Source organism: Giraffa tippelskirchi, chromosome 5, assembly GCF_054371585.1.
Source record: "Giraffa tippelskirchi isolate mGirTip1 chromosome 5, T2T-mGirTip1v1.2.pri, whole genome shotgun sequence".
Classification (NCBI taxonomy): Eukaryota; Metazoa; Chordata; class Mammalia; order Artiodactyla; family Giraffidae; genus Giraffa; species Giraffa tippelskirchi.
Window position 1 is genome coordinate 119,906,013 of NC_137279.1, and position 15,980 is coordinate 119,921,992.

General features: G+C 39.5%; 1 long non-coding RNA gene across 1 annotated transcript in view; it reads right to left on the reverse strand.

Moving 5' to 3' along the window:
• Window positions 1–1,049: 1,049 nt before the first annotated feature.
• LOC145507172 (uncharacterized) overlaps window positions 1,050–15,980 on the reverse strand; it is a 51,505-nt gene continuing 36,574 nt past the window's right edge. Inside the window, exons 2-4 of the long non-coding RNA XR_014054630.1 lie at window positions 8,794–8,933; window positions 7,235–7,358; window positions 1,050–5,120 (exon numbers count right to left, since the gene is read on the reverse strand). This is a non-coding gene — a long non-coding RNA (uncharacterized LOC145507172). The remainder of the gene's footprint in view (window positions 5,121–7,234; window positions 7,359–8,793; window positions 8,934–15,980) is intronic.

Here is a 15,980-nt window from a genome sequence, read left to right on the forward strand (position 1 = left end):
GTAAATATTACTGTACAACTGACTGCTCATGAGCCCCTTGGCTATGCTGTGTGGAGTGGAATAGGCTAGCTTTTAGACACACAAGTCCACCTACTGGGATTAATTGTTTTTTGTTTGGAAAGACCTAATGGGTCCACCCCTAATGGTAATCAACATAACATGGGGTGGCAGATCTGTACTGTGACTGCTGACTCAGCCAACAGAATGTTTCTTTTAGAGCCAGAGTCCATGCCTCCCCAAACGGGTGGCTTTGGCTTTGTGAAAATGAGTAGTGGCCTGTCTGTATTGTATCTGTGGTATCTGGTTGCAGTACCCTCTACATACCTGACCCCAGGGATATAGAGGAAGGGGGCAGACTAAGATTATAAAAGTCATCCAGGGTATGTAGGGTATGGTCAGGCCACTAAAGATGGCTGTTCTCTTGCTTTCTGTACATCATGTGCCCAACCAGGGCTTGTTTCACCTACAACCTACTCACATGACTGAACTTTCTATGTTCTTGCTCCAGGCCTCAACCAATGATGGCTTATCAAAGGGGCAATGAGCCTAGTGCCTCTTTGCTGGTTTCCCTGGAGACTAAAGAGCCCAGCTGATGTCAAATCCCTTATAACTGGTAAACTCCCCACTCCCTGGGGAGAAAAGAGCACTGCTGTGTCCTGCCATGCCATAGGCCACACATGTTAGGATTTCACTTCAGGAGCTTACTTCAGACATGTAAGCTCCTCTGTCCATTAAACCACTGATGTCTCTGTTGCTGACTCCGAGTATTTTCTTCAGTCTTGAGGCTGGGCAAGAACAGACCTTACTGGCCTGTGGACACAGCTCAACAACACTACTATATATAAAATAGATAACTAATAAGGACCTACTGTATAGTACAGGGAACTCTACTCAATATTCTGTATGGCCTATATGAGAAAATAATCTAAAACACATATATATGGATATGCATATGATTCACTTTGCTGCACACCTGAAATTAGCACAGCATTATAAATCAACTACACTCAAATAAATTAAAAAAAAATATATGGTTAAGCTGCTTTCTCTTTTCTTTTTTTTTTTGTTAAATCTTCTGGATTTAGTATTTAGGTGAGAAAGTCTTCACTAAAATAGTAAATAGTCGTAAAATGTGCCCATCTTCATTGCCTCCATCTTCTTCACTACTGGTCTAGGTGAGTGCCCCAAAGCACACCCCACCGGCAAGAATGCAGCCAGGCCTTGCCCTTTATATTCTGGCAACACTGAAAGGCTTAAGCCTTTCCTGCCTTACCAGGCCACACCTCATCTGCATGACTACTCATGCTGCCTCTCCTTAATTAGAACATAATTCCTTTCTCTCCCTCACTCCTCCTGGTTAGGCCCACATATCCTTCAAGATCCACTCAAGTGTCATTTTCTCCAGGAAGACTTTCTCACCCTCCTACATCTTCAGGTCTTACTCTGTATCCCATAATACTATGCGCTTAGTAATCCATTTCACATTTGTCTCTCTTCATATGACTGTGAATTGCTTGTCATAGAGAATAACCCCTTGGTCAACCTTCTGAGTCCTTCACACAGTAACCGGAATACAACAGGAGATCAAGAGATATTTAACAACTAAATGAATAAATGAACAAAAAGAAGAGTTTATAGGATAACCATAATTACAGCTTGAACAGAAGTTAGAATTTCACTCAAACCCATAATAGGCAATTAAGACAGTTACCAGTTTCAATCCTATATAATTCTGAAAGCAAATCCCAGTTTCATATATCTATAGTGCTCACATTCTCCCTTTATACAATTTTCTTCTGAAATACTGTGTAAGAATTGGAGATTGAATCCATCAGAACTTCAGTGGATCTATTATCACATCTCTTATTCAAAAAAGATTGCTTTGTGCTTTACACTTAACTATGAAAACTGTTTTATTCTCCTCCTAACTAAAATCCCATAAGTGTTTCTAGAAAAATCTAGACAAACTTAATTTATCAAAGACACAAAAGGGGGTTTTAACATCTTTTAAAAAGTACAGTGAAGATTTCTGAAGTATATACTTTGGAAGAATTATTGTTGTATTAGAAATATAAGACATTTTAGAAAATAAAGATCTGTTCTACTAATAGAAATTCAAACTTTTATATATTCAAAAAAATTTTTAAACCAAAAAGAATATAGTATCTTTGAGTTTAGTGACACTAATCATGATCTACATTATAGTGGTCAACCTTTTTTCCTGGCCTCAGTGTCTATATCTCCAGGGCTCTAAAAAATAATTTCACCTTAAATACATGTGGCATAGCAATATTATTATTAGCCGACAATTACCTTGGGCTTGACACATAGAAAAACTACTTTTGAAGATGTATGTATAACATATATACATGTATTCATACATATACAGAGTATACAGATATATACATGGCACGCTGCAGTCCATGAGGTTGCAAAAAGTCGGACACAACTTAACAACTAAACAACAACAAAATACACACACATGATACACAGAGACACATTTTCATTTAAATTTCAAAAACCAACTTTATCAGGTAGGTGCCATTGTTTCTGTTTTTTAATCAAAGAGAAAATGAGGTACAGAATGTTTAAGGATCTTGTTTCAGGATACACCACTGAAACCCAGCAGAGGTATGATGTGAATCCAGGCACCCTGACTCCAGGATATGTCCACTGACACCCCCATGTTCCTCAGCTTCTCATTCCTGGAAGTGTATGAATTATAGACACTGAAATCTGGGGTCAAATCTGGGCCCCGCACCTTAATTATAAAGTTTTTATTCACAATAAGAATTTGGCAATTTCATTCATGAAGCTGGACCACATGCAGGTTAATTTTCTGTAAAGTGAAATTATTAAATTTCATATTATTGTGAGGATAAAATTAAAAAGTATGTGTAAACTTTCCAGCATAGTGCCCAGAGCACAGTAAGTGGTTAATAAATGCTAGTTCCCTTCTCTTTGGTTGTCCTTCAGAAACCTTAAACATCACAAGGCAAACACTTGCTGCTCTTTCCACATGCCTTAATGCCGTAAGAAATTAACATGTAGCCAATAACCTCAGTATACTCTCCTGTTCTTTCTCTTTCTCAGTCCCTTACCATAGCAGATCCACATTCTGATCTATCACCTAGTATTTTCCAGATCTTTCACCTTCCCTGTCCTCCAACCTCCATGACAAGACTGTCTTAATGTGATCTCTTAGAAACTCTCACCTAAGGTATCAAAATATTCCCCAGCTGATATCTCTTCTATGCTCCCTCTACTTCCCAGCTCACCTGTGGCTGCCTCAGTTACTGAATCCCTAAAACACAAATCTGAACCAAGTCATTCTGAGGCTTAATGACCCCTCACTGTTTCCACATGGACAACAGGTTAAGTTCAAACACTAGCTTACCAAGTCTGATTTCATTCTGCCTTAGCAAACTTAGCTCCCAACATTCTCTACACTTAAGAGTAACATGAAACGCCTATTCATTCATCTAACATAAAACGATGGCTGGTTTCCCTGTCCTTTGCACACACTATCCTCCTCAACTTAAAGGCCACAGAAACTTCTGATACTATATGACAGATTGTTGGACAGATAATAGGTAAGTTAGCGATAGCTTTCTCAACTACATACATCCAGCTGTTCAAACATTCTTGCACACTTTATGTCTAGTGTCCTTCAGGAAGGAAATTATCTAAATACTGGTAACAGAAGCTCAGACTGGTAATAGAGATGAGATGCCAGGTTTCCCAGTTTAACAGGGTGTCTATCAGATTCGAAATAATACATTGCCCCTGCAATCCACAAAGGTAGATAAAAGCTTGTAATGGCCTCATAAATCAATGCTTTAGACATGTCATATTCTGCTCAAACCACATTTTTACTAATGCTAACATTTGGTGTACACTGGTTAGGAATCAAAGACCTTGAATATATTCCACAAACCTCACTGGATATAGAAGGCCTGAAAACTGTTGGAGAAAATGTTTTGACTGACTCCAGTCACATACCGCTAATTCTGGGATGCAGAGACTACACTTAAAGGAAAAAAAGAGACCTGGCTGAATTGCATTAGAATTATGCTGCATTCAACTCAGAACCGTGTCCTTCTCTAAACTATAATCCCATCGGATCCTTTGTTTACAAAGCCACACAAAACTAAAGCTCTCAGTATGCAAAGTGACAGTAAGGAGAGCTGTAGAGCTGTGTGTGCTGCATAACGATCAACGTAAGAAAAAGTATCAGAGATAGAAGCACTCATAACTTACCATTTTTTAAGAAGGATGTCACCGGCCAGGTCTTAGTCTGGTGGGTGGTGTTCAGGGTTTCCCAGAGAGGCAAATAGGGCAGAGTTGGAGCCCGCAGAATGTGCTCTTTGGCTTCAGATACACGCCGGAAGTGCAGGCTCACATGGAGCGGGGGAGAAGAGGATGACCTGGGACACACTGCGCCTGGGGGGAACCCAGAGAACTATGGAGTCTGGCGGTGGTCTTTGCTGGCCGAGGCCCTTCTTTCCAGAAGAAGCCCATTCCCGCAAGATCTCGGGAGTTCTGTGGGGGGGTGGAATGAGTCCTGGGATGAGAAACACCTGGAAGCCCCAGGTGCTAATCCGAAAGAACTCTGGCTCTCACCACCAGTCCTCCACGATTCCTCCCCAATGCCCTAGTCAGTCACAGTACTGCAGCACCTTCGCCAGGGGCCCAGCCAAGTGTCGGGGACCTGCCTCTTGTCCACAGTCTGTGCAGAGGCCCCACGTCCACCACGGTAAACTGCGCATGCTCAGACCTCTGACGCCTATTACAGTCCAGGAGGGAGGCAGGAGGCCCGGGGGCAGTGACGCGCAATCCTCGTGCAGGCTTCCGGGGCCCCAATCCGTCCTCTGCCAAAGTCCATGTCAAAATATACTGTTTCCTTATCCTCAGAACCGAGTTGTTTCTTCTGGCAGTAGTGGTGCCTTAAATTCATCCTGGGAACTTTTCCCTGAAGAACAGCCTCAGAACGTTGCTCTCCTTTTTCTGACCTGGCCCCAACTGCCATCACCTGTGATGAGGGAACTGGCCTCTCCTCGAAACCTCTCCATCAGGAAACGTTCTCCTCTTTTGAACACCATGGGGGATGCCACTGGGGCCTAGTCCAGAAGGATAGAGTGTAAGTTTTCCCGAAAGGCAAACAAGGCACAGTTGGAGCGGTGGCTTTGGGTATATTGGGGAATAAGTGCAGGTCCAGAGGGAGGGACGGGGAAAGGATGGACTGGGATGCACTGAGTTTGAGAGGCGACTTTTACATCCCTCACTTATAATGAAGGACTGCCAGTGGAATATGACTCACCAACACAAAGATACCAGCTACCCAAGTGAAAATGAGCCCTCCAGGACAGACTCAGTGGATGAGTACCCATGGTGCTCAACAGAATCTAAGGGTATAAGGGCTGAGAACACAAAAGTGCCATTCAGGGCTAGATGCCTGCGTATCAGCAACACTGCAAGAGGTTAGGACACCTCATCCTTCACCTGTCCACCTGTTGAAAAATGAAGAATTTCTGTTCAATGATGAGAAGATGGGGTGGACAAAGGTCAGGCGATTTCTTAAAAGATAAATGCAATTAAAGAAAAGGAGCCATTGCTTGAAGACTTAGAAGAAAAGCATAGTGCTGAAAATAGATTTCTTCAAAAGAACTGATTTTGAAAGATGCTTAAACGGCATAGTCCGTATATAACAAAAGGGAATGACTTGCTATGATAGCAGAGATACGGAAGGATCTGGCAGCACTTAGAAAAATGCCTCAAAAATTCTCAACCACAATATATAATTAAAGCTCATTGATATGGCTAAGAAAGTGGAAGCTGCTAAGCTGCTAAGTCGCTTCAGTCGTGTCCGACTCTGTGCGACCCCATAGATGGCAGCCCACCAGGCTCCACCGTCCCTGGGATTCTCCAGGCAAGAATACTGGAGTGGGTTGCCATTTCCTTCTCCAGTGCATGAAAGGGAAAAGTGAAAGTGAAGTCGCTCAGTTGTATCCGACTCTTAGCAACCCCATGGACTGTAGCCTACCAGGCTCCTCCGTCCATGAGATTTTCCAGGCAAGAGTACTGGAGTGGGATGCCATTGCCTTCTCCGAAGAAAGTGGAAGAGGCACCACAAATTGTCAAGTGAGTTTTGTGGAAGAAAATTTTGAGGAACCCTCTCAAAATGTAAAAGTGAAGATATTAAAATGAATAAGAATAGGATGCACATAGAAACTGATAAAGAGAGATTGTCTAACAAATATAGAGGTTCTCAAGGAAAAAGTGAGAGAAATATAAACAGAATGAAGAATCAAATGTACAACAAAGTAACCTTTCTGAGCTTAAAAATACCTAAAACTACATTTCAAAAGATCTCACCAAATCAAAGGCAAAAGTAGTAAAGAACACATACACACCTACACTCCTTTGCTATTAAGCACACCAATTAAAAAGCAAAAGCCTAAACTTGTGAAAAAAAAAAATAGAGAAAATTATTAAAACAAACTGACAGCTAATTGGAAAACTTAAAGGAGCAAAACACTTCCAGGTAAAAGTATGCTGAAAGAAAACTGGAATAATTATATCAAAGCAATAAAATGGAGACTAAAAAGATGATGGAGAAGATAAATGAAACTAAGATCCCATTCTTTGGTGGTGCTAGTGGTAAAGAACCTGCCTGCCAATGCTGGAGATGTTAGAGACACAGGTTCTATCCCTGGGTCACAAAGATCCCCTGGAGAAGGGCATGGCAACTGACTCCATTACTCTTGCCTAGAGAATCCCATGGACAGAGGAATCTGGCAGGTTATGGTTCATAGAATCGCAAAGAGCTGGACAAAACTGTAGGGCTTCACTGGTGGCTCAGACAGTAAAGAATTGTGCCTGCAATGCAGGAGACCCAGGTTCGACCCCTGGATTGGGAAGATCCCCTCGAGAAGGGAATGGCAACCCATTCCAGTATTCTTGCCTGGAGAATTCCATGAACAGAGGAGCCTGGTGGGCTACAGTCTATGGGGGTCCCAAAGAGTCAGAAACGACTGAGTGACTAGCACTTTCACTTTCAAGATGACAGTATTTTACAAAATTTTACCTTTTCTTTTGTAAATCATGTTCTTAGCATATAAAACCTATTTCCTCATGCAAATAGAAGAAAGTTAAAAATAGATCAGATAAATCACTGATCAGATTTGAAATCACATCACAAAACTGATCTGAGAGGAGAGTTGTTACTACCTACCATTATGCTACTTTCACCCACACAGGCAGAAAAGGAGATCCCTTGCAGAGTTTCTTCTTTTGTAGATACACTTCTGAAACAAAATCTCATATGGGAAAAACTCCCGTTTATAATCTGATGCTACCTGGATGAGAGTTGGGCAAGGGAAAAAGTCTAAAACACTAAGCTTTTAAGCAAGCCAAAAGACATTGAGATTTTAAAGATACTAATTAAAATATAAGTGATTTTACTAGATTAGACTAAGTTTAGTTATTCATCTATATTCAGCATGTGTGTGTGTGTGACAGGAAGATTTTTTTCAGTGTATTTATTGTCATTGTTCAGTCCCTAGATGGTATCTGACTCTTTGTGACACTATGGACTGCAGCATGCCAGGCTTCCGTGTTCTTCACTATCTCCTGGAGTTTGCTCAAATTCATGTTCATTGAATTGGTGTTGCTATCTAACCATTTCATCCTCTGTTGCCCCCTTCTCATCCTGCCCTCAATCTTTCCCAGCATCAGAGTCTTTTCCAATGAGTCAGCTCTTTGTATCAGGTGGCCAAAAGGATTGGAGCTTTAACTTCAGCATCTGTCCTTCCAATGAATATTCAGGACTGATTTCCTTTAGTATTGACTCATTTGATCTCCTTGCAGTCCAAGGAACTCTCTAGAGTCTTCTCCAGCACCACAGTTCAAAAGCTTCTTCAGTGTACACCACAGTTCGAAAGCTTCTTCAGTGTACAAATTCTATCAAAGCAATCTACCTACCTTTTTTTTGCACACTGCAAACTGGAGTACAGTCCAAGGAACTAGGGCTTGTCAACCTAACATATCCTTTAAGGACATAGTTTCTAAAGACAGACTGCCTGGTTTTGAATAAAGTTTAACCTCTCTGTGTCACAGAACCCTCATATATTAAATGAGGAGAGTAATAATATCTATTAGGTAGGCTTGTGAAAATGATTAAAAGTTTATCTATATATGTGTAAAGTGCTTAACTGAAGGAGGGCATGGCAATCCACTCCAGTATTCTTGCCTGGAGAATCTCGTGGATAGAGGAGCCTGGCAGGCTACAGTCCAAGGGGTCGCAAAGAATTAGACACGACTGAAGCAACTTAGCACACATACACAAAGTGCTTACTGTGTGGTTCTATTGGTCAAAGATCATTTAAGATTTGTCTGTCAGTACTGAGGTGCACATTAAGAGCTGTTGAGAACAACTGTCCTCTTTTTGCTTATTCCTTTTTCTATCACCTTTTTTTTTTTTTTAACCATTAACACAATATACGTCCAAATGTAACTGGGCTTCAGTTATTTTAGGATATATTAAAAAATGTCATTATCAAGTAAGAAACCAACTCATAACACAATGAAAGAGCCAAGATTTGGAATTAGATAGTCCAGTATACTATGTCTCTGCAGAGCTTCCTGAAATATTCCTTGAGATCTTCCCAAGAGGCATGCTATAAAAATATTAAGACAATTTCATCAAATACTCCTTTAAGAATTATGTAAATGTCAAAAACAAATACACAGAGCATACTGACTAGGCAGAACAAATAAATCAATTTTGGTCACCTTAACTGCTTTCTCTGATAGGCTGCCTTGCAATAGTATAACTTTTTCTTTTAAGTGTTTAAGATCTCTTTTGTAGTTATCAATTTCATCTTCTTTTGTTCAGTCTCTGTCTGTTCCTGTTAATGTTCAATTATCTGCTCCTGATAAGAGAGAGCATCAATATATGAGAAAATTTCTTTTATATTTATATCATATGACTATAACTCAACTTTTAGCTGATAAAATTTCACACTTCCATCCTCCATTCAAAAGATAGTGATAAGTTATTAATAATTTACTTTTAAAAGAATTCATCCTCCCTAGCTATCCTATTATAATGAAGATCTGGCTTTGTTATTTTGATTCCCCTAGGTTTCTTTTCCAGTAGTATCAACTAGTATTAGGTATCCCTAAAGTATTCTTTTGGAATAATCTCACTTTTTTTCAATTTCCAAGTAACCAAAAAAACTATACATATATATATACCCAAACTCATGTCCATCAAGTCGGTGATGCCATCCAGCCATTTCATCCTCTGTCGTCCCCTTCTCCTCCTGCTCCCAATCCTTCCCAGCATCAGGGTCTTTTCCAATGAGTCAATTCTTCACAGCAGGTGGCCAAAGTATTGAAGTTTCAGCTTCAACATCAGTCCTTCCAATGAACACCCAGGACTGATCTCCTTTAGGATGGACTGGTTGGATCTCCTTGCAGTCCAAGGGACTCTCAAGAGTCTTCTCCAACACCACAGTTCAAAAGCATCAATTCTGCGGCACTCAGCTTTCTTTATAGTCCAACTCTCACATCCATACGTGACTACTGGAAAAACCATAGCCTTGACTAGACGGACCTTTGTTGGCAAACTAATGTCTCTGCTTTTTAATATGCTGTCTAGGTTGGTCATAACTTTCCTTCCAAGGAGTAAGCATCTTTTAATTTCATGGCTGCAATCACCATCAGCAGTGATTTTGGAGCCCCCAAAAATAAAGTCTGACACTGTTTCCACTGTTTCCCCATCTATTTCCCATGAAGTGATGGGACCAGATGCCATGATCTTAGTTTTCTGAATGATGAGCTTTAAGCCAACTTTTCACTCTCCTCTTTCACTTTCATCAAGAGGCTTCTTAGTTCCTCTTCACTTTCGGCCATAAGGGTGGCGTCATCTGCATATCTGAGATTATTGATATTTCTCCTGGCAATCTTGATTCCAGCTTGTGCTTCATCCAACACACAGTTTCTCATGATGTACTCCACATATAAGTTAAATAAGCAGGGTGACAAGATACAGCCTTGACGTACTCCTTTTCTTATTTGGAACCAGTTTGTTGTTCCATGTTCAGTTCTAACTGTTGCTTCCTGACCTGCATACAGGTTTCTCAACAGGCAGGTCAGATGGTCTGGTATTCCTATCTCTTTCAGAATTTTCCACAGTTTATTGTGATCCACACAGTCAAATGCTTTGGCATAGTCATTAAAGCAGAAATAGATGTTTTTCTGGAACTCTCTTGCTTTTTTGATGATCCAGCGGATGTTGGCAATTTGAGAAATGCACCCCTATGTTTATAACAGCAGTAGATACAATAACCAAGACATGAAAACAACCTAAATGTCCATTGACAGATGAACGGATAAAGAAAATGTGGTGTGTGTGTGTGTGTGTGTGTGTGTGTATGTATATATATATGTATACATATATATATATACATACATACATATACAATGGAATATTTCTCGGTCATAAAAAAAATGAAATAATGTTATTTGCAGCTTTATGGATGGGCCTAGAGATTATCATACTAAGCAAAGTCAGAAAAAGAAAGACAATGCCATATGATGTCACTTCTATCTGGAATCTAAAATATGACACAAATGAATTTATCTATGAATCAGAACAGACTCACAGAGATTTGCGGTTTCCAAGGGGAAGAGGGTATAGGTAAGGATTGGATTGGGAGTTTGGGATTAGCAGATGCAAACTATTACATATAGAATGGGTAAAAAGCAGGGTCCTATTGCACAAGGAAGTATATTCAATATCATAATAAACCATAATGGGAAAGAATATATATATGTATATACACACATATATATACATATATAGGTATATGTGTGTGTATACCTGTATGTATGTAAACCTGAATCACTTTGCTGTCTACCAGAAACTAATACAATATTGTGAATCAACTATACTTCAAATATATATATATAACGTGTGTGTGTGTGTGTGTGTGTATATATATATATGTGTATATATACATATACGTATACATATATATATAATGTATGTATATCCCCGGAAAAGAGGTATTGTAATTTAAGGACAGTAGGGTAAAAATAAAACCCAAATCTGCCACAGCTGTTTTTCTTTCAAAACAAAGTCATACAACAGCATACCAGTTTCTCAGTTAAGTAATGCTAACGTTGTAATAAACCCACCTAAAAACAGCTCAAATACATTAAATTTTATTTCTTCCTCTTGTAAATATTAAAAAAAAAAAAGGATTCCTGATTGACTAGAACCTTTCCTTTAAGCAATAATTGAGAAACACAGATCCCTTCCATATTATGGCCCTGCCATCTTCCATATATGGCTTCAATTTTGTCTCATTCCCCTATATCAAGTTGGTGGAAGATGAAAAAGCAAGTGAAGAAAGCATGCCATATTTTTTAAAATCCTGACTTAAAAGTAAATTTTTAAAGTTAGTGGAAGTACTTGCTAGCTGTGAAACCACATTCCAGCAACAACCCCACACCATGGAATGAGGAATACAATTTTAGAGGGAGGCTATCACCTTTCTTTAAAATAGTCCACCCCTCTAGCCATCTTTTCTTCAAATCAAGCTTGCCCTAAGGGACATCCTCTAAAGTCCACTAGGAAATTACCCAGGTCAAAGTTCTGAACATCCTGGTGGAATGCAACATTCTTTAACATTCTTCACCAAGTCTAAATGTGGCTCCTCATGATCCTTCTAAAAATTAACAAAATAGCTTCTAGTTATCATACATCCATATTCTTTCCTTCACTCTCATCTCTTCTCTTTCTTCTTTTTCTCCTCTTCTACCATGTCACGTCTCTCTCAATAAACAATAGAGGAGCAGGGATCGAAAAACTATAATAAAAACCTCAAATAGGAAAAAAGAGTGGAAAACAGGATAGTCACAACAACAATTAACTCCAGATGTGTAGGCACTATTAACACCTTTTTCGGGTAGCAGACGATGTCCCCAGATTAGACTATAATCTCTGGTAGGAACTTTCTTGCCCATTGCTGTCTCTCACCACTGGCTCCAGACCTATCCCTCAAAATCTTAGCAGATTCTGATTTATCTGTTTCCAAACAGTTCAATGTGATAGTAACCAAATTATTTTCCTGGGTATAATTTTGTAGTCTACCCGATTTCTTTACTTCCTCACTTTCATGCCATTTTCTCACACCTCAATAGTGTCTACCTTGAACCCATCTGATACATTATACTTGATTGAGAAGAAAATTTCCATAGTCTAATCTTTGTCACAGGCTTGTTTACCTGAAAAATCTTAATAACTCTTTGTTGCCCTAAGCTTTTTAAAGTCTTGTTTCTTACTGTTTGTGGGTATAGGAGTAGTTTTTTCCAGTTTTCCAGCAGTTTTTCCAACCCCTTGTTGTCATTAAGTCGCTAAGTAGTGTCCAACTCTTTGCAACCCCATGGACTGTAGCCCATCAGACTCCACTGTCCATGGGATTTCCCAGGCTTACTGGAGTGAGTTGCCATTTCCTTCTCTAGGGAATCTTCCCAACCCAGGGAATGAAACAGTATCTCCTGCTTGGCAGGTAGATTCCTTACCACTGAGCCACCAGGATTTCTGGAATCTTTCTATCTCCTTTTATTTATGCTTTCAAACTGCCAGTTCTTCCTATTTTATGTTGCTTTATGATACACTGCCAAATGCAGTAAGATGCAATTAATGCACAATTAGATGTCTGTACCTCTAGAGCTTCAGATTTTGTCCATGGTTGATTGACTTCTAAGCAGTTATAACTTTACCAAATGTTTTGCCACTGCATAATATAGATCTCCATGTTTCCAGCCTCCAACATGCATTTTCTTACCATCTCATGATTATTAAGCCAATGATACATGTTTTAATTATTTTTGTAGAAACAATTTTCAAGCATCCAATTTTCACATTAATTAAAGACAAGCTAGCTGATGTAACAAAGAACTCACAAATTTTAAGTGCCTGAAGCACATTAGAAGTTTATTACTCAATTCTGTAAAGTTCAGAATGAATTTTCCTGATCTGTGAAGGTCTCTCCTTCTCCAGAGAACTAAGCTGCACCATCTATGGCACCACCATCTTCTAATGTCATCATGTTGAGCTTTGATATTAGTGGAAAGGGAAGACACAGTAGGGAAGAAACCACATCTTAAAAACTCATAACCCTTCTACTTATGTTTCATGGGGTATGTAGAAATGGCAGCATCTTCTTGCATGAAGGGTTTGGTTAGCTTTCTGTGTCTCACACATCATTAGAAAATGCTAGAGGCAAGTAAATGACAATTTCTGAATTAGTTTGGAAAAGTACATGGAGAATATTTATTAAAAATTAGCACATAATAAACACAAAACTTGACTATGAAATTTTTTGGATAAATATCACCAAATAAAGCAGGACAAATTGTTGCACAGTAATTCAAAATTGATATCTAAGTTATTATAAAAAGCAATTAATTAGTAACGAAAATATATGATACTTGGTTACAGACATTAGGCTAAAAAAAGTAGAAGTGAGAGAAACAAACAGTCACACAGAATCATGAGATACTTATAAATACTAAACCACAAGGAATTGAGAGGAGGTGAGTAAAGAAATGGTGGCTGAATTAGCAGTAAGAGTCTACCATACACTCACCAGGATGGCTGAAATTATATTAATCAGTCAATTAACCTGAAAATATCAAGTGTTAGCATGTAGAATACTTTAAACACTTATACTCTGCTAATTAGGCTTCCCTGGTGGCTCAGACAATAAAGAATCTGCCTGTGATGCTGGAGACCCAGGTTCAATCACTGGGTTAGGAAGATCCCCTGGAGAGGGGAATGGCTACCCACTTCAGTATTCTTGCCTGGAAAATCCCACTGATAGAGGAGCCTGCTGGTCTACAGTCCATGGGGTCGCAAAGAGTTGGATACGACTGAGCAACTAACACACACACTCTGCTAATCGAAGTGATAATTGGTAAAACCACATTAAAAAATGGCAGAGTCTACCAGTTCTGACCGTATGCCTTCCTATTGCCTAAGAGTCCACTGTTTATTTTGTATTCAACCAAACTGTATATCAATATGCAATAACAGACACATATGAGAATGTTCCTAGTAGCATTGCCAGTAATAGAAACAGAAGAAGCCCAAATTTCATCAACAATAAAATAAAATTTTTAAAGTGTATTTTCAAGCAATGAAACACTATAAAGTAATGATTAAGGGCACACTACTACTATACGCCATCAAGTGGATGAATGCCACAGCATAAGATGGAGTGTAAAGAGCCAGACACAAAAATACATACTGTATTACTTGCTTTAAGAAAGCCCACAAAGAAGATAATCTAACCTGTGGTATTAAAATTAGAATAAAATTAGAATAATGGTTACATTTTGGCTGCAGTCGGGGCAGGGTCAGGAGGTAAGTAATGCTGTGCTGTGCTAAGTTGCTTCAGTTGTATACGAATCTGTGCGACCCTATGGACTGCAGCCTTCGAGGCTCTGGTGTCCGTGGGATTCTCCAGGCAAGAATGCTAGAGTGAGTTGCCATGCCCTCCTGCAGGGGATCTTCCTGATCCAGGGATAGAACACACAGCTTCTGGACCTCCTGCATAAGTAAGTAGTAGATGAGTGCATTAAGGGAGGTTTCTAAGATGCTGGCAATGTTAAATATCTTCTTCTGTGTAGTCACACTTGAGTGTATTCACTTAGCAAAAATGAATTTGTTATGCCTTCTATGTACTTTCAGAAAAAAGTTATCAATATTTTCATAACTAAATTTCCTTTATATTATTTCTTTTTAACTGTGGACAACATTATCTGAAAGGAATTAGTCTACCAACAAAACTATATTGACTGTTAACACTGTTTTTCTTATCAGTTCAGTTCAGTTGCTCAGTCATGCCTGACTCTTTGCAACCCCAGGGACTGCAGCACTCTGGGCCTCTCTGTCCATCACCAACTCCTGGAGTTTACTCAGAGTCATGTCCATCAAGTCGGTGATGCCATCCAACCATCTCATACTCTGTCATCCCATTCTTCTCCCATCTTCAATCTTTCCCGGCATCAGGGTCTTTTCCAAGGAGTCAGCTCTTCGCATCAGGTGGCCAAAGTATTGGAGTTTCAGTTTAATCATCAGTCCTTCCAATGAATATTCGAGACTGATTTCCTTTAGGATGGACTGGTTGGATCTCCTTGCTGTCCAAAGGACTCTCAAGAGTCTTCTGAAACACCACAGTTCAAAAGCATCAATTTTCAATGCTCAGCTTTCCTTATAGTCCAACCCTCACATCCATACAAAACTACTGAGAAAAACACAGCTTTAACTAGACGGACCTTTGTTGGCAAAGTAATGTCTCTGCTTTTTAATATGCTGTCTAGTTTGGTCATGCTTTTCTTCCAAGGCAGAAGTGTCTTTTAATTTCATGGCTGCAGTCACCATCTGCAGTGATTTTGGAGCCCAAGAAAATAAAGTCTCTCACTGTTTCCATTGTGTCCCCATCTATTTGCCTTGAAGTGATGGGACCAGATGCCATGATGTTAGTTTTCTGACTGTTGAGTTTTAAGCCAACTTTTTCACTCTCCTCTTTCACTTTCATCAAGAGGCTCTTTAGTTCTTCTTCACTTTCTCCCATATGGGTGGTGTCATCTGCATATCTGAGGTTACTGATATTTCTCCCAGCAATCTTGATTCCAGTTTGTGCTTCATCCAGCCTGGAATTCCGCATGATATACTCTACGTATAAGTTAAATAAGCAGGGTGACAATGTACGGTTTGACATACTCCTTTCCTGATTTGGAACCAGTCTGTTGTTCCATGTCCAGTTCTAACTGTTGCTTCTTGACCTGCATACAGATTTCTCAGGAGGCAGGTAAGGTGGTTTGGTATTCCCATCTCTTTAAGAATTTTTCACCAGTTTGTTGTGATCCACACAGTCAAAGGCTTTGGCATAGTCAATAAA